This window comes from Octodon degus, unplaced genomic scaffold (assembly GCF_000260255.1).
Source record: "Octodon degus isolate 3935 unplaced genomic scaffold, OctDeg1.0 scaffold00298, whole genome shotgun sequence".
Lineage (NCBI taxonomy): Eukaryota > Metazoa > Chordata > Mammalia > Rodentia > Octodontidae > Octodon > Octodon degus.
This window is the reverse complement of record NW_004524874.1, coordinates 1,725,652-1,731,060: the sequence shown is the minus strand read 5'-3', so window position 1 is coordinate 1,731,060 and position 5,409 is coordinate 1,725,652. Positions and strand designations below refer to the sequence as shown.

The 5,409-nt window shown below is 38.2% G+C and overlaps 1 non-coding gene across 1 annotated transcript; it reads right to left on the bottom strand.

Annotated features, from left to right (window-relative positions):
* Nucleotides 1-482: 482 nt before the first annotated feature.
* On the bottom strand, nt 483-589 carry LOC111814365. The gene has a single exon (XR_002819370.1). It is a non-coding gene; the product is annotated as a U6 spliceosomal RNA (small nuclear RNA).
* Nucleotides 590-5,409: the final 4,820 nt, after the last annotated feature.

Genomic DNA, 5,409 nt, shown 5'->3' with positions numbered 1-5,409 from the left:
GCCAGAATATCAAACATCATTCTTAGTCTTCCACTAGTATTACAGTCGGAGTTGGGTTCTGTTGAAGGGGGGATCACCTTTATTGGTTGGTTTCTTTCCCCTTTAGAGTACACTGCTCATTTGCACAGTTCATAGCCGCTTGTACATTTTTTATTTTATTTTATTTTTTTAAGAAGAGCCCTTTTATGTTTCCCCATTTATGGTGATTATCTGAAGTATCAGAATATAGTTAGGTCATATATAGGAAGGAGTCCAGGAAAAAAAGGGTCTTCTTGAGTTAAGCACAGCACACACTGAAGATGTTGAAAAAACAGAACACACACTAACAAAAAACACAGGCAAGCTCAACTCCAAGTATTACATGGTGGGTGTTTCTAAAGATTGTGAAAGCATGCTCCATTAGCACAAAGCTTTTCCTCATTTATGTTAAGAGATGGATTTTTCCTTTTGTACAGCAAAGGGTTAGAACCAGAATAAACATGATTTCAGGGTTTTACCAATGAAATTTGAGTGTCATCCTTGCGCAGGGGCCATGCTAATCTTCTCTGTATCGTTCCAATTTTAGTATATGTGCTGCCGAAGCGAGCACGTACCAATGAAATTTGAAATTTATCATTTTTTTTTTACTCTTGCAGGGAAAGGATAGAGAAAATAACATGGGCATACACTTTACAGTATTTAATGAGCTGAATAGGATAAGGAGTTTCATAGTGTCAACAACTCTAGCAAATAACTCTTGCTTTTATCTCTTTTATAATTTATCTTGCATTAAGCAGTTACTTCCTGTATGTGTAACAACGAATTCATAAACTCTTTAGAATACAAAAATGAGTACTCCTGAATAAATTGTAACTACAATATGTATTTCCTAAGTTAAGGATCAAATGCCAAAGGGAATCTCTTTCCAATGTCACGATATGACAAGATTTTTCCCAACTCAGGTACGGCTTGTACATTTTTAACTGAAGATGGAGCCTGATTTATTGGCCCGAGGAGGTAGAGAGACCTCCCAGTATTAAACTGATCTGAGAGACCCATATCTCCCTGAGAGACAAAGGGGTTCTAGGATAGCTCTATTCTCTAGTTTTTGAGCCTTCCCTGTGATAAAGACTCACAAGCGCTTGTATATCAAGGATTTCATTCCACCTTATAGGTTTTAAGCAGAAAAACTGTAACTAGAGAATAGTCTCAACATTTCAAGTACCACCACACATCCATCTTTTGTCACCTTTCAGTTGAGGTAGAATTTACAATGTGTTGCAATAGTAGATAAGCTGTTTCTGTCTTAGATTGCCAGGACTGCCCTTTCCCACTCATTAAGAATACAGCCTATTGGCAAAGTCTGTGAAACACACATGGTGGTGAGGTCTAAGAGGTTTCCCATTGGCTCAGTTGGGTCCCTGGTCTCCAGTACCCGAGCCTTATTCCTGGATAGCTATGCCAAAGTATTATCTGGTGGATCCTTCTAAAAGTGGTGCATCAAATAAAGGTAACCGGGTTTTGGGCTGCTTGCCTCTTCTCCTGCAGTTGGAGTCTGTGTAGGTCCTTCTCATCTGAACAAAGAATTGAACCAAAGAGGCAAAACATAGTGGCAAAGACTATTTGAAAAAGTAAATGTAAAAAGTGAGGAAGAAGTTGGCTCTGCCTACCCAGATTGGGCCAAGTTAAAAGAGGAAGAAACAAGGTAAACGCACACCCTGGAGGAAGCAGTGTGCTATCTGGAGGGAAGCTGTGATGGCCTCAATCCTCTTTTAAATCCTTTTCCCCTCCCTTGCCTCATCTCCATCTATTGAAGTTGATAACTGCTTAGCTTGCTTACCCCCTTCATTGCTTTAGAATCAATCAGAAGTGAATAAGGAGGTTTCAGGGTAAATCCTGAGGGGATCTGACTGACCTTGTCAGATAGAGAAGTTCCATTTCTTGTTGTATAGGTCTTACTTTATCTTGATCTTAACCATCTAGCAGAAAAGTATAAAAATGAGGTATAAAAAGGAAAGCCATATTAATAGGCTGAGCTGTAAAAGGCTCAAGTCAACAACTTATGACATTGCCAGTCTTACAGAAAACCCACTGCTATTATGGACTACTGGCCTATATTGGATTAAGATAGGGTGTGCTACTTAGAAAATTGCAAACCCAGTGTGAAGGAGACTAAAACATGTTGCTGATCATGAACTGGGCTGTGAGCTCTACTATCTGCCTTCTCTGTACTACTTGTAAGTATTCTCCAAGTTATCATGTTTATTTACTCAATAAATCCTCTCTTATGTGGACATTTAGCTGCTTACTGGACTCTCCATCTCATATTGTGATATCAGTTTGAGAAATTCTTAACCTAGCTTTTCTAATGCTTAATCTTGTCAATTTCTAATTTTTATTCTCGTTAACAACCTTTGCCTAAGGTTGAAGACTTTTGACATACTTTTCAGCTTATCAATATTCATGCCAAGTTTCTTTGTTTTTTTTAATAGGTACCAGGAATTGAACTCAGGACCTTGTGCTTGCCAGGCAGGTGCTTTTGCCACTGAGCTATATCCCTAACCCCTCAGCTTATCAAAAATAAGCAAATATAAAAAGAAATATTGCCCCCTGCCTAGGCAAGGGAGCCATCAGAATATTCCAATGGAGTTTCAAGAAGACAATTCTGACCCTATTTCATGTGGTGTGACAAAGTAGTCAAACTGAAGCCTGAAGAAGATCTAGACAGGATAAGGTTGGCAACCACATTTTAAAACATCAAGCGTTGCTCAAATCCTGTAAGCTGGGTGCCTGAGCAAACTGCCGCCCTGCCACAAATGGAATTCCTGGGGAACGCTAAGGCTGAAGGTGCAGTTCTCAGGCAATGATTAGGAAGTCATCTTTCCTTGCCCTGCGAAAGGTGAGCTTGTGCCCACAAAAAGAAAAGAAACAGAAAAAATAACTGCTTAAGCATTTGGCCCCATGAAACAATTAAAAAAAGTTTTTAAAAAGCACATTGGCATAAATCTAACTGGAGAAATTGGACTTGCAGTCAGAAAACACTTCTATTTCAAAATGGCTCTTTCTAAGGAAAATCTGAAAGACAGAGAAAGCATTCATCCAAAACATGAGACATTTTATTATTTCAAAATCTAACCAAACCCGTTTTAAATAAGAGTCATTTAATGCAACATGTGCTTACTACAAATGTCTTTAGACTTGGAAAGCAAAATATGGAATATTTAATCAGCCAGTTTCTACACTGTTCAACAAAAAAGCATACTGTTAACGGTGATGAATATGCTAATGAGGAGTGAAGGAAGCAGGAAGATACAAGCACAGTCTCATCATCTTTTTTTTTTTTTTTTTTTTTTACAGAATTAAGTGTCATAAGAAACTAACACTAAGTCTTTCAAAATGGGTCATATATATTCAATGCCACGTTTTAAAATTTAAAATTATAAAATAGGAATTTCAGTTTTGTGACCATTCTATAACTAAGTGTTCCTGACTTTGAAGTACCTATGTCCATTTTAATTTGAAATCATTTGTTTTTATCAAGAAATCACTACAAATTTTCATTAAGGAACAGAAAACATTTAGTAATAGTGTATTAATTAAAAGGCATAGCACATATTGACTTTTATTTTTTTTTAAATTAATTAATTTTATTTATTTATTTTTTTGTGTGTGTGGCCAGCTCAGCCCACCTGGGGGCAGCAGGGCCGGCTGGCATGTGGTGCTGGGGGATTGAACCGTGGTCCTTGTGCTTTGTGCTTTGTGCTTTGCTAAGCTTGTTCTAAGTAGGTGCTTTAGACCACTGAGCCATCTCACCAGCCCCACATATTGGCTTTTAATAATGACCAACTATTTGTGTCCAAAGCTTAAATATTTTACCATGAAAGTCATGTGATTCAACTTCCCTACTGAAATAAAAATGGAAAATAGTGTTCTTAAGAATACACGCAATACCAGTTCCATAGACCAGCATACTGATTCCTCACTGTCCCTAGCTCTGAACCTTCTGTCAGTCAAAGAGCAAAGAGAAATACAGACTAAACCATTCTTACAAACAGACTAACAAAAGTGTGCTATTTCTATACATAATCTTTTCCTGATCATGAATTCTAAAAGTATGTAGAATTAATACTTATTTTCTGTTATGCAGGCTGAAGAATTTACATTCTGATATTATTTCATTCTCTCAGTGAGCATTATGCTGACCTAACTTTCATTTAATGAAACGTAAGTTCAAATCTAGGATTGCCAAATGCCAAACGCTGCCAAAGTAGTCACATGTCCTGACTACTTTGTGAAGGCTGTACACACTGCAGCAGATCAGGATACAGTTAGTGACCCTCCTGTAAACTTGGAGCTGCCTCGGTGTGATCATTCTTTTCAGTTAATCTTTGCAGAAATCAAAGCTATACATTAAAAGATGACTTAATAAGGTCCAGCTGTGGGTAACATGACATCAGTACGATTCAGGCTGTTCACACAGCGAAAGCAATGCAATAAAATGTAGGAAAAATACATGAAACAACTATTTTAGGACTCTGAACAATAAATATAGCAGATTGTTTGGAGAAGAAAATTGGATTTGGAATTATTGTTGAACTTGCAGTGACTTTTCTATTTTTTTTCTCCCAGTATTCGCTAACCTCAACTCAAAGCAGCTCTATAGATAGAAATATGGTCGGAGACTCGGGCAGGTCAGTTGTCTGCTCAAGCAAAAATATCAACACAAGGATTTCAAAAAAAAGGTTCAGATCATTATAATTTTAAAAAATGAAAGCATAATATAAAATAACTCAGAGTTGGAAAAACAAAGTCTCAACTCTTTAAAAAAATTCTTTTCATCATTTATTTATTTAGTACAGGGTATTGCTATGCAGCTTGGAATCATAGTGATTCTCCTGTCTTAGCCTCCCCAGCACTGGGATTACAGGTGTGCCCCACCATCCCTAGTTTCAGTGGCCAGCTCAGTGTTCCCGGGAGGTTCCGGGGCTGGCATGGCATGCAGTACTGGGGATTGAACTTGGGCCCTTGTTCTTGTTAGACAGGTGCTTAGACCACTAAGCTATCTCCCTAGCCCAGTGTCAACTCTTGTAAGAAAAGAAAATCAATAAAAAAGAACATCAAAATGATACACACATTAAAATTATCTGACAAAGTCTTTTTGTAAGGTCCTATCAACTGTGTTAGAAATGCTCTAAGAAGTAAGTATGAACACTCTGGAAGTATGTAAAAAGCTAGAAATTTGCAGCAAAAAAATAAAGGAGAGATGACTGAGGCCACGGGATCCTGAATATACCCAGAGGCCAGGCCGGGTGAATGAGTGAGACTGCTCGGGGCCCACGGATCTTCATTCAACCCAGAGTGCAGGCCCAGCGAGGAACCCTTCAGCAGAACTCCCTGCAAAGATGCTAGAGGCAAGACCCACCCAGCTGA